Source organism: Polistes dominula, unplaced genomic scaffold (assembly GCF_049000335.1).
Source record: "Polistes dominula isolate Pdom_NZ unplaced genomic scaffold, Pdom_raw_medaka contig_83, whole genome shotgun sequence".
Lineage (NCBI taxonomy): Eukaryota > Metazoa > Arthropoda > Insecta > Hymenoptera > Vespidae > Polistes > Polistes dominula.
The window spans coordinates 1293795-1316470 of record NW_028301032.1 but is presented as its reverse complement, the minus strand read 5'-3'; the positions used below and the strand labels follow the sequence as shown (position 1 = coordinate 1316470).

The following is a 22676-nucleotide window of genomic DNA, read 5'->3' as shown; positions in this document are numbered from 1 at the left end:
ATAGTGAATGAATAATTATTATAATTAATTTTGTAAGCTTACCGGTTGAATTTCAAAGGACTTGGAACATTTGTTAACTTCGTTATTCAGTTCCTTCCAATCGTAGCAACAATTCTTCTCAGAATTTGTTTCTTCACCACCACCACCACCACCACCACCACCACAACCTCCTCTTCTTTCTAGTTTCCTAATTTATTTAATTTTTCTCTTCTTCTTCTTCTTTTTCTTCTTCTTCTTCTTCACAATCCTTTGAGATGGAAGACACGTCAACGTTGAATATGATCCAACAATATAATTAACAACAATAATAATTGTTCACGCGAGGAATCACAGTAATAAAAAACAGGCACTGGAACAACGACCACGCATATTTTTCTTTATCATAGATTTTGTTTAAATATTCGTAGTTATCCTTATATCACAGCTATCAACATTGTTGAGGGGGTGGTCTGGGCAAGGGCACGATATGTGTGTGTTTATAAATGAGAAAGACAAATAAAAATCAATCTCAATGAAACCAATCGAAATGGAATAAAAAGTCCTTGAAGAAGATCCTTTCTACATGAAAAATCCTCGTAGAAAATAATTGGATAACAATAAACAACAAGATAACAACGTAAGACTCGCTCAATTGAAATGTTTCTATATATATATAGATATAATCAAAGTTGCACAGAGAGAGTGAGAGAGATGAACGAACGTACGCACGCGCACACAAACACACGATAAACACACACACAATAATACACGTTATCTTTCTTCTTAAACTAGTCCTCTCTCTCTGATCGAATTTCTTCTAATATTTGCTTTTACCAAAGTCACAACATCATTTCAGTCTCACTTTTAGCCTAATACAAAGAACACTGATTGGTTGACTATGTCACATCGAAGGAAAACAAAAATACAAACACACTAAATGACTTCTTTCCCTTTTATGTTTTCCGATGATGGCGATGACGATGACGATGTTAGATCAACCCTTGGATCTTGCGTTCAAATTCCAAAACACGTGCAAGTAGATTACAGGACACGAGCGAGTATTATCGAAGGGTCAAAGTATATATATATATAGATATATATGTGTATAGAATTATTAGGGTGGACGGGGGTTGAGGGAGAGGCACGTATCGAGTGATATCACAGATTGAAAAAAGACAAACTCCAAAAAAAGTTGTCTTCGTTTTCCTTCCTCCAAAATCCTCTTCTTCCTTGAAAGGGTTCTAAACGTAGCTTAGAGTACACTCTGGTGATGCATGAAGTGTGGTGTTGTGCCTCGACGACGATGTTTGTCTGTTTCGCGCGCGCGAGAGAGAAATCAACGGGACGAACGCACGAACGGAATTGAAGTAGTGGTGGTGGTGGTGGTGGTGGTGAATAGAATGATCTCGTGGTGGGGAGAGAGGAGGGTGGAAAGTAGGAAGGGTGGGAGGATGAGGATGAGGAAGAGGAGGAGGAGAAGAATAATTTTTCAAACGAGAGGAAGAAGGAGTAGGAAGATTATCTCTGGTGGTGGTGGTGGGATATTAAAATGCACGAGTATCAACCCCTTCTTCTTTCTCCCTCTTTTTTTTATTTTAATTTTTTTTTTTTTTTTTTACTTCTTCTATTATTCTCTATACATGTTTATGAAATTTGCAAAGTCGGGTAAAGAATAAAATAATACGAAAGAGTTAATTGAATATAATAAAATTTAACTTGTTGTTTGTGTGTGTGTGTTTGTTCGTAATAGTAAAAAAAAAAAAAAACTAAAACCCGATTTATTAGTTTAATGCTTGCATATGATATTTTACGTGTGAACACGCTATGCAAGAAGAGGAAGAAGAAGAAGAAGAACAATAACAAATAATAATAGTAACTTGGACACAACAACAACAACAACAACGACCCTTCCAGTAGCGCGGTCTCGCGCCAACTGCGAGTGTTCCTCGGCTGGCGGGTTTCACCTTCGGCAGTGTTCGGTTACCCTCTCTCTACCTACTACTACTTCGTTCGAGACCCTTCCCCTTTCTTCCTTCTTCGGTATCACTCACCATCCCTACTACTCCATTTTATATCTATCTCTGCTGTTGTATACACTTTCTCTCTCTCTCTTTCTCACGTAAAGCTCCCTACACGTGCGTAGCCTACGACCCAACTGGGATTTTCGTGTGTGAGACCCGATTATGGTGTTAGTGTACGTGTCTATGAGAGAGAAAGAAAACGTCAATTTTGTATATGTGTTTGTGTCATGCAAGCTTCGTTCATCCCTACCATTCTGGTATCAGAGCCCGTGCCGTTTACCCCCACCCTTTTCTTCTACCAGTCTCGTCCCCCTTCGCATGAGTCCAGGTGAACCCTCTTTGAGGTGGGCGCACGACGCGACGACGAACCCGTCTCGGAGTTGGTATGAGGAATACACGACGAACGTGTATCGCGAACCACGCCTATTTTTCCCCTACCTTGTTGCACGCGACTTCCTCCCCACCACTACAACCACCACCACTTCTCGCTGTTTTTACGAACGTGCGCGCGCGCACGAGCGCAAGATCATGCTCGGTCTTTTGATTCAACTATTATACTTCCTTGCATCTTCGTCATTCTTTTTTTTTTTTATTTCTTTTCTTTCATTCTATGTACGTAGCTGACTACGAAAGATTGACCAGACATGCTTGAGGGTAGAAGGTTTTCTCATATCGTAACACTGCCCACACCCTTTAAGTGTCGAAGTTTAAGTTTTTATAAGATTGAAAAAAGCTGATCAGCTAAAGGTGAAAAGCACACACTTACGCAACTTTAATTAAAATTCAGCAATCTGGGAGAGTTCTGTCAGCTGTTTTTATCAAAGAAATGCACTGGATTTTTTTCAACATGCAATCTGAACACCTTAAAAGTGACTCCTACTAATCAAACAGATATATATCCTAATTTTATGATACATCAAATACCCACAAACATCGATTAGGTCCACATATCAATGATGTTTTTTATTCAAAGATCCTTGAGGTCATAGGGGATTGGTTTTTTTTTAAAAACAAGGGGAAATGAGGATCGAGAGAAGTCGCTTACTATTTCCAAGAAGTTTCCTCTGTGCAAACACTTTTTCTAGTATTCCGGTGTTGACACGTGGGTCTCGGGGGCTTACAGGGGCCACGCTTTGGACACGTGTCCCGCCGGGTCTCGAGAGTACTCGCTAAGTGGTCGCTCGACCGTTTGAGATTTTTTTTTCTTCTTCCGAGACGACTTATGGTTAGTATTTACTTTTTTACGAAAGCTTAGGCGCGTCATCGGTCATCCTACTACTAATGTCCAGATGGGTTAGGTAGAACCGTAAAAACGTATGGTATATACTTAAGACGATTTATTTTAGGCACTCGCGTGTCATGAATATATTAAACTTCTTTCTTATTTTACTCCTTTAACAGAAGAAGACAAAAAAAACTGCCTGTAATCCTTAAGGTTTTGTTGTAGTGTCGCATATTGCATATTTGCAAATACATTCCCCGTTCACCTATCTGAAAATTATTAATTGCCATTAGGAACTCGAAAGTTCATTGCCACAAATACCTGAGATTGACCCATCCATTCCCAATCCTAATAATATTTTCCTCCCATCTACTATGTGGTTTTTTCCCGTTCGGTATATCGATCAGTATTTTATACACCGTTCGATCCACCCCCATGCAAGCCACGTGACCTGCCCATCTTAATCGGCGCAATTTTACGACGTTAATGATGTCCAGTTTTGTTGTACAGTCGGTGTACTTCAACTATGGGGTTTTCTCCATTCGCCCATTTCCTCATTGTGGTGTGCACTCGAAGATTTTACGAACAACTTAATTTTCGAAAACTTCATTAATTAATCGGGCCCGTCCGATAGAGCGAAAAGCTTTAAGTGCAGCCGCCTAGTGGTGAGAAACATGAATTACAGCACCGGCGGGAACATGTTAAACATATTTTCTTATTTTATTTATATTTTATCTATTTAAATGCATTATAAATCACACAGTAATGTCACTAGCTATTGCCCACTAGTTTCTAACATAAAACAGTCATGGTAACACAGGAATATTTTTAATTGAACATGTTGAAAGATTCTAACCTATAATTCGCAAAATTTTGCTACCAAAAAGGACCACCGGTAGGATGATTGTCCTTTGCATTGCCTAAATTGATTCTTTTCTTAAGTTCTTCATTAAATATTATACGAGATAGTAATTTCATCATTCCTAATATTAATTATTCATTTGAATATAATCGATACTCTCGTTGGTAGTTGAAAGAAAAGATGATAATGATGATGATGATGATGATGATAAAATGAATAAAAAAAAAAAATTGAATCTTTATAGATGGTTGGGATCATATCGTTAAGAGAGAAAGCTATTTTCAGGGCAGGTTTTTTATTTTTTCTTATAACCCCTTGTGAAAGAACATCCTCCACCTCCTCCTCCTCCTCCTCCTCCTCCAATGTAGGTAAGGCTTGTGATGCTTTTACGTTCTGCTCTCATGACGTTCGTAGAATCGAGACGTGTAATTTGGTAAGTGCGTACAGAGATAGGTGGTGGTAGTAGTAGTAGTAGTAGTAGTAGATGAGAGAACGTAATAATCGCCGTTATAATTATAACAAATTGATAGGTTCGGTTCGAACTTAGGAAAGAAGGTGGGCCCACCTCTTATTGGAATAATTGCGCGATCCGCGTCATTAGCCTTAATGAGTCTCTCTGCCAGTCGGGATATATAACGCCTTCTCCTCCTCCTTCTCCTCCTACTCCTCCTAGGAATAAGAAGAACCCGTTGCACTTTCCAATCCCTGGTATCTCTCCTTCTTTAGGTGATACCCACGCAACACGTGTCATCTTTTATAGTTACGAACACACACACAAAAACTGGACAAATACGAAAGTGTAATTTATAAAGTAACCCATGAACATATTTTCTGTTTCATCAATATTTTATTTATATTTATATTATTTAAATTATATTAATAATAATTTGATGTGAAAAGTAAAAAATGAAAAAGTAACGACACCCATATTTAATTTAAAAGTTTCTTCTTACATAAGGAAGGGGGCTGAGGGAAGGAGGGAGGGGGGTTAATAGTTACATCGATCATACCAACGTAAGAAATGATATTCCACGTGCGCGTGTTCTCTTGAGCTTATTGTCACACACGCCCTCGAGAGCTTACGACGGTTTGATGGTACACCTGGGTCCAAGCCTGAGAAGTACCCCACCTTCTTTTTTTTCTTGTCCGCAAGAAAGAGATCCTTACCTAAAGGCGTGCACGCACGAGATGATCCAGCTGTTTGATCTTTGCCACGCGTTCCCTTTTTCTCTTTTTATTTTCTTGTCTTGGCCAATGCCACACCACATCACCACCACCACCACCACCACCACCAAGGAATTGGACCCGTTATTTTACTTTATAACATCTGCGAGTCATTTTAAACGATTTTCACGCAATCGATAGATATTCATCTTCATTCGTTCATAGATTACAAATAAAAAGTTTAATGTTCAATCAAAATATTAATAATAATAATAATAATAATAATAATAATAATAATAATAATAATAATGAGTTGAGAATGTGCCTAATATTGGAACTTTGAAAATGCAATGAAAAATAAGAAAGAAAATATTATTGAACATTGATGATAACTTAAACGAAGTATACCATAGTGAAAATGACTTCTCAAAAAAGGGACAGGAGGTACACAACGCTCGTAAAAGCAATTAAGGTTTACCCCGTCTCCGTAACGATTTATCGTCCCCTTTCCATCGGGTACTTCTCCATTATTCCAAATAAATTTATTGACGATACTTCGATCGTGCTGTGTGCTGCTGCTACTCTTGGCTTCATTTTGTTATTTTTTCTTTTTTTTTATTTTCTCTCGCGTAATAATAATCGTACTCTCTTCTCGTGAAAAGGGATCGTATCGTTTCCGACGAAAGGATGATAGAAAGAGAGAAATGAGAATGAGAATGAGAATGAGAATAAGAATAAGTGAGTGAGAAAGAAAGATGGAAAGAAAGAAAGAAAGAAAGAAAGAAGAAGATGATACGAGAAGACCCGTACAAATCCCAAAATAAATGTCATCGTGTATCATCGTGGTAACGTAATCCGGGATCGCGAAGACAAATGGCGGCAGAATACGATACGATGCACCGTGGTCGGTCGGTTCTTGGTTGGGTTGGGTTCAGTTCAGTTGGTTGGGTTGGTTGGTCCAACGAACAGAAGATTCTTCTTCTTCTTCTTCTTCATCTTCGTTGTTCGTATTTACATACTGCGAGACGAAGACGACTCATTCTTTCTTTCCTTTCTATATTTTTTTCTATTTCTTTCTTTCCTATGTTAAAAGGAAAGGACGAGTAAGTTAAGGTCGCCGATACTGCGAGAAACGAACGAACGAAGGACGGCCGATGACACTTGTTCTCTCTTATGGTGAACCGACGACTATGCTACGCGTTTTAAAGTTACGTTGACTCACCAAGCTCGGGATAAACGCGGAGGTGTATCTTAAACAAACTTAAACTTTACTTATTTTATTCTTATTCTTCTTCATCTTCCTCATATTCTTTCCTTTATCTTAAAAAAAATCACACATACATACACATACTTCTTTACTTTCTTTAACTTTGATTTATTATATTATACAATATTATCAATTCTACTAATTAAAATTCATCAAAATAAATTCACAAAATAATCAAAATGTTTATCAAACAATATTAGATAATTTTAATAAATTTTATATTTCATTTTTAATAAAAAAACTTCGTCCTCTGTTATTTCCATCTTTACAACACCTTTCCCTCAACACATAACCTGTTCCAAATTTAAAACTAGAATGCATTAGGTTATAAGTTAATATAAAAAAAAAAACCAAATAGACATCTCAGAGTACATTTAAAAAAAAAAAAAAAAAAACTAAGTAAGCTTTCTATCTTGAAAGTTAGTTCAAGTCCTGAAAACAGAGAGAGAGAGAGAGAGAGAGAGAGAGACTCCTTCTCGTACGTAGTCGCACGGTCATGCGTCAAGATTTTAAGCAAACACGAAGGTTCGCGCGAGACCACGTACATACGTAGACTTACGCATACATACATGAAACGTCTATATGGTCATAAGGTATAGGAAGAAGCACGGCATAGTTTTTACTGCCAATACAAAGTAAAAAAAAAAAAAAAAAATAAGAAAATATTCGCATTTGTTCTGTGTCTCTCTCAAAGAGACAGACCACTTTGCTGACTTCTACACCCTCCTCCTTCTCCTAGAAGTGTCTAGAACTCTGAGAATTCTTCATTCTCGGATATATAATATAGCTCGTTTAGTCTCTACAAAACTATCTTCTATTTTTATGATTTCCAGTTAGCCTTGAGAAGGTCTCAACTCATCATCATGAGAGACACTTTACTCAAGGGTTGAACTCGTAAGGTTCAAACGTAACATTAAAAGAGAATATTAGTGAATTTCTGGCACATGATTTCTGATGTTTTCACCCTATACGATTTATTCTGTGTCAATAACTTTACGATATCTTAATGGGATGATCTAAACATATGTGTATATATGTACTTTCACATACGATCTGAATTACGACGTTAGCATACCTAATGTGCATTCTAAATGCATTCGTCCTAAGCTTGAACAAAATGGAAAGCCGATTTCTTCTTCCTCTTCTTCTTCTTCTTCTTCTTCTTCCTCTTCTTCTTCTTCTTCTTCTTCTTCCTGGACTCTTAACCTATGATAAATCTACCATAAATATATACACTCACATACGTGAACATATATATAGATATCCTATGGTTACACTAGGCAGATGATACATCAAGTTTACGTTTTTCCAACGATGTTATCTCGATATGAAAAAGAAAGGGGGGACACCAGACATCGTAGTCGTCGATGTTGAAGCAACGTAAAAAAGAAGAAGAAGAAGAAGAAAAAGAATACGAGAAAGAGAGAAAGAGAGAGAGAGAGAGAGAAAGCAAGTGGAAAGCGTAGGCGGGGCAAACACATACCAGAGGCACCTGCTCATTTACTTTACGCCGGTTCGTAAAGGTAGTTTTGTTGGGTAGGGGTAAATCCTAATGAGAGAAAACCCCCACTCTTCTCAACCATCGTACCTTTTTGAATCTCGATAAATCCGAGGGGTGAAGAGTAAAAAAAGGGAGCAAGAAATAGTAGTAAAAAACACACATACATACACACTCACACATGACGTACGTTTTCTTAGTAACGTCAGCCAATTAATGAACTTCTTTCACGATATTCTCGTTCAAAACAGAGCAATGATAAATATATATATATATGTGTGTATGTGTATGAATTGTATATATGAATATATAAATTAACTCACAAAAGTTAGAACAAGCTACGAGAAGCGTTTAAAGAGACCGATGACTGTGATACCTCGCCGCCTCTCACCTGTGAAGGCTGAACGAGAGAGGAAACGTTCGTTGTTTGTTGATCGGAGTCACTCGGAAGAAGGAAACGAGACGAACGATTGGTTCCACGTATCAACGAAGTACACCGCCTACTTCTTCTTATTACGAGAAATCCTGTGACTATCTTGTTCTTTTTACCACCACCTACTCTCTTTTTCTACCTCGTCAAATCCAATCGAGAAAAGACGATACCTGTATGTCAGCCATTAATTTCTTTAGTTTCACGAATCGTACGATATTTCGATCTAATTTATAAAACAAAACGTTAATTAAATGTAAATTAAACTAGACTTTTTCAATCCTTAATATTATGAGATTAAATTTGTTTTTAAAATATATATATATTATTTATATTAATAATATCGTATATTAAATTAATTAAATTTATTTATTAAATATATTAAGTAAATTTATTTCAATTATATTAAATTAATACTTTAATTTATTAATTAAATAATAATATTATTTATATTAAATATATTCTATTATTTATATTAATAATAAATTAAATTACTATTTTATTTAATAATTAAATTTAAATTAAATATATTTTATTAATAAAATATTATTATTTATATCTCAATCCTTTTTATTTTATTTCATTTTATTTTATTTTTGGTTGTAACAAATTTTGGCTAGCTTAAACTGAATATAAATTAAAATTAAATCTAAAAAAATAATAGAAACAAAAAAGAGAAAAGAATTTTAATCGAAGTTAAGGTAAGAAACGTTTAAGAAACGTAAAACCCTGTTGAAATTATTCTTGAAAGTTTCCAATAAAGGAAATCTTCTCTCGTTGGTTACGCTTTTCCCACGTACATGGCACCTTCTTTTCTTTGCCACCTGTTGCCTACTCTCGTTTACGAGACCCCTATAGAGAGAAAGATTTCCTCGTAACCGTAACGAACGAACGAACGAACGAATGAACGAACGAACGAACGACGGTAGCAACCCAGCACACAGCATCACCGAAGAAGGATGCGAGTACCTCCTAGCATCCAACGAAAAAGAAGAAGAAGAAGAAGAAGAAGAAGAAGGAGGAGGAGGAGGAGGAGGAGGAGGTGGAGGTGGTGATGGTGGTGGAGAGAACGCATCGCAGAGCACGGAATTTGATGAACGCTAGGGGTTCGCGAACCTTCCGGTTTAACAGCTAAATAATCCTACGTAGATGATATTCTTGTATTAGTACTAGTATACACCAATACTAATACACCAGCGTGTTCGTAAATTAATGACGCGAAACCGAACGATGCGAACCACTTCTTCTGGTTGTATCTATCAGGTACAAAACTTATTACCAATAAAAAAGTAATATCATTGGGATACAACGTTACCCCCCTATGCGTTCAGAAACAGAAAGAGAAAATATATTTATATATAAAATATAATAATAATATCTTTTTGTTTTTTTTTTTTACATTTTTTTCTTTCAAATAAAATTCTTACTTAAACATAACCCTAATTTTTGTATCATTTGTTATATTATTAATTATATTATTTTCGATTAAATTCAAATTTTTGGTACTACTGTCTGTATAATAGGTGTACAGATTTGTTCCCGCCATTTTTTTTTATGAGCCATCTGTAGGAAAATAACGAAAGTAAAATTGTACACCTAATATATAAAAATGTAAATTTCATTTGTACTTAATCTATAATTTTTAAAAGTACTTTACCTTAATTGTCTTGAAATGTTGAAACAACGTTGAATTCGCAAACAACTAGGTTTTTATTAAATTAATTTATTTACCAATTAATTAATTAATTTGAAAAATAAAGAAAAAGATACAGATAAGTGTCCAGCGCTATCTGTTGGTCATAGATTTCGATGAATGCTTGAAAAAATTAAATATAACCTAACCTTTATTTATACAACAACGTTACATTTTGGTTCACATGAGCTACAGTAAGGCATGGTGGGACTCAGGCTAGTAATATTATAAATAAAAAATCTATTTATCTCGATCATAGTTATATTTTAAACTATACTTAGTAACGAAATAACCATTTAATAAACAATAAATACTAACACACGATGTATTAAACGTTAACAACAACTTTCTTTTCTTTAGTGTTCACAAAATTCATCTAAGAAAGTTTCAACACCCAAAGAGATTTACGAGCCGGCGAAAGGGAAAGATATAAAAAAGAAAAAGAAAAAGAAAAAAGATAAAAGAAAGATAGTAAAGATGAAAAGATAATATTACTGTGACTGAATAACAAAACGAAAGAAAAAAAAAGAAATAGTCAAAAACCACAAGGCAAGAAGTATCATCCCCATGTTCTTCTTCTTCTTCTCTCTTTTCATCTTTCTCCTTGGGCGTGCGCCACGGGGAAACCCCCATAGGGACTTGGATATAAGATCTCCCATAAAGATTGTCGTTTTCTGTAAGCAATAATGGGGCTGCTTGCTTGGACGTCTTGTCGCCCGTATTTCTGATCATAGTTATAGTAGTCATAGTCATCGAGAAGAGAGCATGACGACCGTTATGACGAAGTTTTGCTTGTTGCAGCTTGCCTAAACTCTCCCCTTCACTCCCCCAACCCCAACCCCAATCCCAACCCCATATGATACATGTGTGTAAGAACGTGTATGTGGTTTATACGTGGGTGCATTACACCGTGTGTACTTTTTAGATTTACTTTTTCTATCTCTCTCTCTCTCTCTCTCTCTCTCTCTCTTTTTCACTTTCTTTGTCATACGTTTTCTACCAAGAAACACAATGGGAACGTAACAAAGCTGCAGGGGGTTGTGCGTTGTAGTCTTTACTCTCTCTCAATTTGTTCTTTCCGTATTAGGGTGCAATAAACATACTAAAAGCAACTTTGTGTATTATTCTTTCATGTTTTAAATACGATCGATATTCGTCTGCCATTTATTTGGTTCATCGTTGTGTACATCAGAAAGGAAACAACCAATTTCGTGGTACATTTTAAGCAATGTTTGATGACATTTTTTTTTTTAACCAGTTAACTGTGGAGCTTCATTTTGAAAGTGTGCACCGCTGTGTGTCACTAGAATCAACCTATGACGAGTTTTGAGGTTAACATTGCTCATTTTTTGAGAATAAAATGAAATCTAAAAATAAAAATATAAAAATAGTACTTGAAAAATCTTCAATTTCTTCTTACTAATCTTCAAATTAAAGAATATGTTTCGTTTTGTAAAAATGTTCTAATTATAATAGCAAATAATCATTGTTTTGCGCGTGACGAGTATACATGTCAAACTCAGAGTAAATTAGTTAAATTATACACTTAATATAAATAATTTAAAACAAAAAAATGAAATCAATATATTATTATCATAAAATTTAACAAATATAGTTTATAAAATTCAGAATAAAAATAATCTTCAACTGACTGTATGTGTGTGTATATATATATTTATTTTAATTAGGTTGTTTCTCATTGCACTACGTGAATAAGTAGAAACATATGTTCTTAAGAATGTGCAATTTTTTTTTTAATATGTATGTGTTATATACGTGTGTATGGTAAATCCTTAGAAAAGAATTTGCAACGTGACGCTCATTGTGATTCGCGGTGACGCGTATCAAAGTAAATGACGCATTTAGGCTGTAAGAACTTAAAGGCGTCCTACGGCGGCGTTACGAAGTAGCATGTTGACAGAATTGACGCGTAATTGCACGTTACACTTTAATTTCACTACCCATAATAAAGCCTTGTTACTATACCCACTCACCAGACCCTGAGGCAAGTAGTCACCTCTTCGGTTCTTATGCTTTGCGAGTTCGTAACATTCAACGGCACCGACGCAAAATGTTCCTTCCAAAAGTTTACCCCCACAATCTCCTAAATCTCTTTTTTTTTCAATGAAACTCATTAAGTTTAAATATTAATTCAATTTTTTTTCTTCCAATTATCGTCACGATAATATTGAATTAATTGTTCACAAATTAATTATGTTATTTAAAAAAAAAATGTCAGATCATTCAACACCCCCATTCCCAAATAAATAATGAAAAATGATCTGGGGTTAGAAATTAGTCCTGTCGGTAAATTTCCTTTAAACCCAAGGACATCCCACCAACTGTCATTGTGTTGTAACTTAGAATGGACAATGGTCAAGCAACACAGTCAGTGACGATAGTATCCTAAGTGATTTCAAGGCGTGTTAGTTATTGTGACCGATCTTAAATGGACCAAACAAAATCGACGGGTGGTCTTTTATTTCTTAAGACGTTTTTCCTTAGGAAAGAAGATGATAGAAAGAGAAAGAAAGAAGGGTCTTCTTAAAGTCCTAGGGCGCACGAGCAGTCAAAAAAGAAAAGAAGAAAAAGAAGAATCCTGCAAAAGCGATTCTTTGCGACGTTGGTAAATGGAATCCCGTTGGGTTCCGAAGGGCGTGTAAACGTTCTAACTATCCTAAACTTTCCTTCTGATTTATTATAGTCAAGTCTTCCTCCCACCCCTCACCCTAACTCAAGGTTTAGCTTAACACGCACGCGACGATCAATTTTTCTCGTAGTGTCCACTACGAAAACAAAGTTGCTAACAAATCGATGATGTACTACTCTACACAACTACCTACGCATTATAAATTTTTTGTTTTGTTTGTTTTTTTTTTATCAAATTCTTTTTATTATTATATTTCATATTTTCTACTAGCTTTCATAGAGAAGAAAGAGGATACGGATATAGGAATACGAGCTGGTTATGATTTCTATCTCTAACACGGTAGCCCCCGTTTGCACGCGCGTGTTACAACAACTTTCCATCTGTTGCTGATGCTGTGTTGCTTTCTCTCTCTCTCTCTCTCTCTCTATGTCCCAACATTTTTCAGTTCCGATCCAATTTCAAAGTCATTACTCATACTTGTACATGAATAAACGAGTAAAATAAGTACTATCATTACACACGAGTAGTATTCTTCATCATTTACGTTTATTACAACCCTTCCCCTTCCCCTTCCCCATTTATACTCAAAACCTTTATTTATCTCTTTCTCTTTTCAATAGGGTGACACTTTTCAAGGGAATTAAAAAACATTCAAAGAAGAGGGGAGAAAGGGTCACTAAGAAATCGTTGCAACTTCCTGTGATTTTGATTGAGTGATAAAAAAAAAAAAAAAAGAAAAGTGAGAGAACACGAATGAAGAGAAGAAAGAGAGAAAAATGGGAATGTAGAGGGTGGTGAAAAAAAACACACACACACATAAAAAAGAAGAAGCTATTGAATCGAGTAGAAGGTGGAGAAAGAGAAGGGCTCTGATCCAAGGTGGACTACAAAAGGGAGCTTGCTTCGTCATGCCTTGAATAGCATAGGTAAGGAGGTAGGGATTAGCTTAGTTTAAGTTACGAGGGTGGTTATAGGGTTCCCCATCTTCCTTCCCGTTTTCTTCAATGGGGCACGTGCTGCTACCACCACCGTTGTAATCTTACGACCAAAAGCCAAAAAGAAGAGAGAACAAAATAAAAGAAATAGAAAGAGAAAGAGAAATCCTTTTTCTTTACTTGCGTTTGTCTGTCTGTCTGTCTGACTGTCTATCTGTCTGTCTGTCTGGTCTGGGTAGCTATCCCCGTTCGTTTTTGCTAACCTCAGGCTTCTTTGCTACTAGAAGAAGTAGAGAGGTTTTTTATTTTTTTTTTCTAACTTCTCGCGTTACTTTTTTACCGACGGGTAGTGTTTAGAGAGTAGAAGAGAACAGAACAGCTGCTGTTACGTTAGAAAGATCGAATTAGCGATTTCTTTCTACCTTTTTCTTTACTATTCGCGCACGTGCTCGAATGACTTCCCTTTCGGGTGATCTTTCTTCTTTCTATTTTTTTTTTTTTTTTTTAGGGTCGGGGGTATTTATCTAAGGAACTGTTCAATAAAAAATCATTCACGATGAAGAAGAAGAAGAAGAAGAAGAAGAGTTTAGAACAAATCATACTAACCCTCACTTACTCAACTAAATCCAACTTTCAAACAATACGATATTTTTATACAGATTAGATAGATAGCAACAACAATAATAATATCACACACTCTTTAATCATTTGACAAAAGAATGAACGTATTTTAAGTCATTCTAAAGGAGAGTTGAAGTGAAGTAGTACTACCTAAAAGAGAATGGATTGTTAAAGCGTGTCAACCAACCCTACGACAGTAGTAGCCCTACTACGATTCCTTTTTCTTCCCTTTTCTCTTCTCTTGTCAGAAAAAAAAGGAAATAAAAAAAATAAAAAGAGGTGCTTGGCTCGCGTGTCGAGTACGCAAATGCGTGTGCACTAAGCATCTGTCTCTCCTCTCTCTCTCTCTCTCTCTCTCTTTTTTTCTCTCTGAATTCTAGGGGACAACACGTACGTTTATTCACACACCTACACGTATCTTTCTTTACATTTTTTTTTCTCTCTCTCTCTCTCTCTCTCTCTGTCAGGAATATAGGTTCTTACTAGGAAAGAATACCTATGTGTATTTATACATATATATATATGTATATATCTATATATAGGTGGTATTTCGACGAACGAGTTCGGGTAGCACGCGAGGAGTTATACGTGTGGTGATATATGGCGTGTACATAAGGTCGGGAACACATCCCAGCCACTAGTTGCTATGCTACTGGTATACCAAGCTCGTGGTTCCGCCGATATACGTCGTCTATGGTGAATTTCTATGCGGCGGTGAGTCTGTTTTCCAGACGTTATCGCGAATCCTTTTCTTTTTTTTTTTTCTCTTTCTTTTTCCCTTTGATTATACCCAACGCGGATTTTCTTTGAAGTTAACCTACACCTTCATCATAGATCACTTTCCGTTTTCCCTAAGTATTCTTATCTTCTTCTTCTTCTTCTTGAAACGACAACTCGTAAAAAAAAAAAAAACAACAAAATAAAATCAAAAATATTCACTGCTTTTTATTCCATTTGACAGATATTGATAAATGATTGCAAATTTTGTCGATAGGTGGCTTTTCAAGATCAACATGGTGGCTTTTAAGACTATGATCGACGAATATACTCATAATTCGTATAAACTAATGACCATTGGTTATTTAAATTGTTATTTTTAAGTAAAACAAAATATATATTCTCAAATTTCAAGATATTTAGAGTATTTTTGTCATGGTTCGATTTTGACGATACAAAACAGTGCTTGCTATTAAACGAGGGCGCCACAGTCAGGTTAACATTCTACATATCCGTATTGCCAATCAAAACAAACAACAACAACAACAACAATAGTATACTCGTCATGGAAAAATAGCACGATTTTATATTTATATATATTTTATGTTTATATTGACAACTATAGTCATTGTGGCTCAATTCTGACGATACAAAACGGTACTTGCTATCAAACGAGGGCGCCACACTTAGCTCAAAATTCCTACATATCCGTATTGTCAAATTAAAACGAACAACAACAAATAACAACAATAATAAAATAGCAATCATTCTAATCTATCATTAACTAGGCCAAGAGAAATTTATCTGATGTATACGTAAGACGTATGTATAGGTTATGTATTCTCTTTTTTTTTGTACTCTACGTGATCTGACAAAGAATATCCACACACGACACATGAATCTAGTTGATATCTAAACATGTTCAAATTGAAAATCTTCATCTTCTTTAACTTTTTGTATACTCATGTGCATTATGCGTTTCAATGAACACAACATTACTGTATTGGGGGTTATAAGAACAAACACGATTATATAGTTGTATATAAAATGATATAACGAATGCAATGGGTTGAAAGGAGTAAGAGGGAGGGGGAGGAGGGGGAGGGGGAGGGGGAGGAGGGGAGGGGGAGGGGAAGAGGACGACCGGTAGACACCATCGGTTACTATTTGCTATGCAATCAGAATATCCAACTGGGGTTAGGAGTGTTGTTACCGAGGTCAAGAATTTCTTCTTTCGGTTAGATACGAGTTGAGTTTAGTAAGACAACTTGTGTAAAGTTTGATTTTTTTTCTATTTTTTTTTTTTTTCTAGTAAGTACTTATATTCTAACCGTACTCACAAAGTAAATCAAATATTCAAGTATTGTCCGAGTATTTTATCGAATCGGTGGATCATCGAATATAATTATGGAAAATAAGACGTTTTAACTATAGCAATGACAGAAGTGAAAAGTTTCGGGTGAAAGCGTTTATATATATGATACATATCAACTGTCTTACAACCCTCCCCCCAACCCAACCCCCCTTCTTCCTTATGGTAAAGAATTTTCACCGGATTTCACGGTTTCACGATCATGACGATAAAACATTGAAATTTATATCATCTCCTGTTTAGAGTGTACCTCCCCTCCCTTACTTGAGAGACCACCATCGTAAAAGTTAAACGTAAAGGTATATCAAGAATGGAAGTTACGGAGTTGGTATCTTAGGACGTTTGGTGTCAATGCATGCAAGAGAGACAGACACACGTGTTATGTAAGAAACTGACTGAATCAAGTTGCGGGTGAATTATGAAAGTACTATTATTATGCGTTTGTCGTATCACTCCTCCTATCTCCTTTGTCCTGCCATTATCTCACACGTATTTTCTCTATTATATTTTTTCTTTTCTTTTTTTTTTTTTTTATTCCATGATTTACACAGTTGTTTCTAACTCTTGCCCAGTACAGTACTTGTAAAGACAAGATATATATAAAAAAAATAAACAGGAAACTCGATCGTCCTATTCTTGATCATTCGAAGTACCACGACCATCATCATTTTGGTTTTCTTTCGAAGATGTTCTCCTTCCTAGCAAAATCTCTCGTATTTTATCCCCACTGTGATACACGAAGCGTTATCCTAACGCCACCACTAATACGACTTTACGAGGAGCTTAAACGGTAGTTCGATTTACCTGAAAGGTATGCACAATCATCGATTCGTATAAGCCAACTTAGTATTCTTGGTAGCATCTGTGTATATATCGATTTATTCTAGATAATATTAATGATATCTTTGGTAGATTTACTAGTAGCATTATCTAGTAATATTATCTAGTAACATACTTGTTGCTTTTATAAACGTATGCGTAATTATATGTAATTATTATACAAATGTGAATAAATAAATATAATAATAATATTTAATATAATAATAATTAAATTAAAAATATAATTTAAAAAAATAACACATAATAAAATCATACAAGTTTTATCACCAGCCACCCACCCACCCCCCACTTCCTACCTTTTGTTTTACCTTAAGTGAGAATGCATTTCAAGAAAGATTGGATAAATCGTAAAGTTAACGGTCTACACTGATTCGTCGTAATGTTAAAGTATACATATGTATTTATATATGTATTTATATGTGTACATTACACGAACCATACATACACCATCGTGATGGAATGGAATAGAACAAAGCGTGATTTAATTGTCAACGGTGAAAAGGTTAATAAATACAAGCATGATTGAGAATGAGATAGATCGTTTCGAGGAGAGAGACTTTAATACTTGTTCTTAACGATTCTCGATAAGCTGGGAAGGAAGACATTTTTCTTTTCTTTTTTTTTTTCTTTTCTCTTAATGATGTCTTAACTCGTTAATCTGACATTACTCCCCCATCTTAAAGCAATTAGCAAACTAACTTTCACGATATTTTTTTTTACGTATACTGTGATATGAACTAATGTTTGTATATTATACTTTTTTCAACGTTTATATGTTGGTACGATAGATGATTCTTTTTATCTATCTTATTACAAATTGTTTTGGTATTTTTTTCTCCCCCCTATAAAAGTTTTCACCATTAGTTTACTTGTTTTGGTTTTAATGAACAAATGATTCTAAATTCGCATCAATTTATTATTGGGTAAATATTGTTTTATTTTTGTATAAATATTTCAATTTATATTTAATTATTTAATTTCATACTTTGGTCATTTTTTTCCTATACAATTTTTCACCATTAGTTTACTTTTTATTTGTTATTTTTTTTTAATGAACACTGATACTTTATGAACTTAAACTTTAATGAACAATGATACTAAATTCGCATGAATTAATTTTCCTGTAAATATTGTTATATTTTCTCTAAGATATTTTAAAATAAAATTTAATTGTTTATACATTAGAAAATTAGAAAATAAAAAACTCACCTTCTGCTTAGACGGCAGCGTGATTTTACTCGTCGACGGTCGTTCAATCGTGGCGACGAATTAACTATCATAAATATAATAATCAAGTTTCTTCTATCTTTCACAATGGATTCCATAAAATCGAATTATCATCGCCAAATCACCATAGTTATATATATATATATATTCACCATTAAACTAGTTTTGATCGTTATAACAAAACACACTCTTATCAAACTTTATAATTAAAAAAATAATAATAAAAACAGTTCACAAGATCAAAAGTTTTCAATTTCTTGTTTTTTTTTTCTTTTTTTTTTTTTTTCCAAGAAACTGTCACTGGAAACTGTCAATTTCATTCAATTCAATGAGATGAAGTAAGTGAATGATTGTTGTTGTCTTTCTTTAACAATCTGTCGTCACAAAATCAATTGACGTGTTCAAAAAAAAAAAAACGAATCCACGTGGTGTTGATGATGATGATGATGATGATGAATGTTATCATCAAATCGCGAGTATCATTAACCAAACTTTTCGCGCCGAAAAAATACGAATGTGGTTGTGATGTTCTTTTTCAGAAGTTTTGAAGAACAGGAAGAAAAACGGAAGCTGACTGTGAGGAACGTGCAACAGCAACAGGTGTGATAACACGTAAGAAAATCTCAGAGAAATAGTCTCACAGAAAGAGAGAGAGAGAGAGAGAGAGAAAAAGTCAAGTTGTTAAAAAAGAAAATAGATATATGTTATATCAATACACATGTATATATATACATATACATATATATATGACGTTATTCATAGATAAGAAAAAAGGAAGAGAAGATGAGAAGAAAATATGTGAAAAAGATTTGTAGGTGGAAGATCAACGCACGAGAAGAATAAGAAAAAGAAGAAGAAGAAGAAGAAGAAGAAATAAAAAGGGAAAGAGAAGAAAATAAAAATAAAAGAAGGATAAGAATAAGAAGAAGAAGAAGAAGAAGAAGAAGGACACTTGGGTCGAATGATGGTGTAACACCGCGCGTAGTAGCGGACAGTCGGCGACTAAGGCCCCGAGGAGAGTCACCTCTCTCTCCTTCGTCTCTTCTCTCGTGTCCTCTCTTCCGAAGTTGCTTTGCTCTTCGTCCCTCTCTCTCTCTCACTCTCCCTTACTCTTTCTCTCTCTGTGATCGCACGAAGCAAGCACAGCACACGCGTGCGTGCGCGAATGCGTGAGTGCACCTCCTCTGCACGTACACCTCGTGTTGCTCTCCCCCTCCCTCTCTCTTCTACCCCCTCCAACCACCCTCAAAGAGACGCGTCGGCAGCTCCCTCTTTCTCTTTTTCATTCAACGATGTATTTTCTTTCTTTCTTTCTCTTTCTTTCTGCTGTTGCTGCTGCTGCTGCTGCAACCGGCCGCCACCGCACTCGTCACACGCACCTATTTACACTAACACACACACATACATGAATATACACATTTACTATTGGACGAAGGGAACGCGCGTGGATATTGGTCGATACCGTCCTTTTTCCCTTTGAGGATAGTATTCGTGGCGAGAACGAGTAGCATGAGAGAGAGAGAGAGAGAGAGAGTGCACGCGCGCGCACACACATTCGAACCATGGCTTAGCAAGGTAGGAGGAGTGGGAGGTGGGACACGCGACACGAGGCCCCATGGGAGGGGGTGAACGCGTTCCTAAGAGAGGGGATGACCTCCCCTCGTTTCTCTCTCACAATTTCTCTATCTTTCTCACTCCTTATTCCAGAGTCCTCTACCTTCCCGATTAATCCCACCTTGTTCTGAAGTCGTTACGCGGGAAATTCGCTGTCAGTTAGAAAAAAGTTAGGATTGCTTGATTTTAATTATAAATCTTTTTCTCTTTTCCTATAAATAATATTTCATTCGTTATAGAAAAATAAGAAACATAGGTAGCCCATCAGCTGGTGTATCATCCTCAACGATGAGAGTGAGCTACCTCAGTTACCACTTTTCAGACTACTATGAAAAGAAGAATACGAATGAAATTATTAATTGACATTAAGAACTCGAAAGTTCATTGCCATAAATACCTGAGATTAACCCATCCATTAGCAATCTTCCTTAAGATCCCGAAATAATATTGTCCTCCCATCTACTCAGTGGTCTTTCCTCGTTCAATACACCGATTAGTATTTTATGCACCGTTCGATCCACCCCCGTGCAAGCCACGTGACCTGCCCATCTTAATCGGCGCAATTTTACGACGTTAATGATGTCCAGTTTTGTTGTACAGTCGGTGTACTTCTACTATGGGGTTTTCTCCATTCACCCGTTTCCTCATCGCATTTTGCACCCGAAGATTTTACGAACAACTTTATTTTCGAAAACTTTATTAATTAATCGGGCCCGTCCGATAGAGTGAAAAACTTTAAGTGCAGCCGCCTAGTGGCGAGAAACATGAATTAGAGCGTTGGCGGGAACGTGTTAAACATATTTTCTTATTTTATTTATATTTTATCTATTCAAATGCATTATAAATCACACAGTAATGTCACAAGCTATTGCCCAATAGTTTCTAACATAAAACAATTATGGTAACACAGGAATATTTCGAATTGAACATGTTGAAAGATTCTAACCTATAATTCGCAAAGTTTTGCTACCATAAAGGACTACCGGTAGGATGATTGTTCAGCTGACTGAATAAAAGCATGCATTGCCTAAATTGATTGTTTTTTGTTAACGAAAAAAATGAGAGTGTAAATAAGCCACGTTTTGAAGTACCATCATGACTCACTTAACATTTTCAATAATTTCAGTTTGGTACAATAAAAACATTAGGGGGTTGGGGAATGTTTGAAGTCAAAATCGATGCTCACATTTTCAAAAGTTAAGATAGGGGTTGATCATTCTTACCCGCATGATATATATCGTAATAATAATTGTTGTTGACAACAACAACAAAATAAAAAAAGAAGAGAAAGAAAATATTATAACACGTGAAAGTAAATTTTATGCGTGCTCGTCCGTTCACGCATGTCACCGGTAGAAAACTACGCGTGCGTTCAGCAACAAGCTGAACTACGTCGCAAAATTCAACCCCCTTGTACAGTAAAGGAATGAAACAAGCGAGAGAGAGAGAGAGAGAGAGAGAGAGAAATAGAAAGAGGGTGAGAGTTGTTCTTTCCTCCCTCCTGGTTCCCACGCCGTGATTTTTCTACCTCCTCCTCCTCCTCAACGAACCCGCTGCTCTCTCCATGTTGAACACTCCTCCTCCCTTTCGAAAGCAACAACCCCCTTTTTTTCGATGGAAGAGAAACGGTAACATCCCTCTTCTTTCTTTCTTTCTTTTTTTTTTCATTCTTTTCTTTTCTTTTTCTACGTCGTAACTTGTCACGTACCCCCTCACCCCCAGGGGTGAGAGAATTACCAGAGGGGAAGTTTAGAAATTTATTTTTCTTAACGTTTGTTTGTGTGTTTCTTTTATTTTTCGATAACTATAAATAAATAAAATGATTTTTATTAATTATCTTAACTTATAAATAATTATGAAATCACGTAGGTAATTATTAAATATTTAATTTACGATTATTATTATTAATTTTCAATTTTTCTTTTTTTTTTCATTGATAATTAAAACATTGATATTTTGTTGAAATATTACATATATGTAAATGTCTCCATATATATTCACATATATTTGTTATTTAATCCAATACAGTATAATAATATATACATACATATAATAAACCACAAAATAACATGAAAAAAAGAAAAGGGTTAAGTTCACTTTCGAACGTACGAATAATCTTTCGTTTCCACTCTTTGCCCTTCCACCATTCTTCCCACTACTCTACGGAGATCACGTTTTGTAATATTAAACGAATCTCTTTTCTTTTTTTTTTTTTTTACTTGTTCTTTTTTTCTTGAGTGAAACGAGTTATCGGTGTAACGTTAGGAGGATTAATTTGCATGAACGATTGGTAAGATCATCGAACACACGACTCATGGAATCCAAAATACATTTTCTTTCTCTCCTGAAAAATTGATTGAATGAAATAAGAAAAAAAGGTGGATCAATTTTTATATGTGCAAGATAGAAAGAGTAAGAAAAAAAATTATATATATATATATATATATATTGAACTGATCGAAGTTGGGCGTGAGCGCGCTGTCAAGCTCGAACGAGCACCGATGTTTTAATTAATGTATCGATAGTGCCCAGGTAAGCAATATATTGAGAGCTTCGTACCTGCC

The 22676-nt window shown here is 35.4% G+C and overlaps 1 protein-coding gene across 2 annotated transcripts in view; it reads right to left on the bottom strand.

Annotated features, from left to right (window-relative positions):
- The window catches only part of klu (zinc finger protein klumpfuss), an 81376-nt gene extending 62874 nt beyond the window's left edge, over positions 1-18502 (bottom strand). The window contains exon 1 of one of the 2 annotated variants that reach the window (XM_089174331.1): positions 18481-18502. The gene's annotated coding sequence lies outside the window, so the exon portion shown is untranslated. Of the gene's footprint in view, positions 1-42; positions 1943-18480 lie in introns of those variants that run through there. The other variant, XM_015326514.2, reaches the window with a different exon arrangement.
- Positions 18503-22676: the final 4174 nt, after the last annotated feature.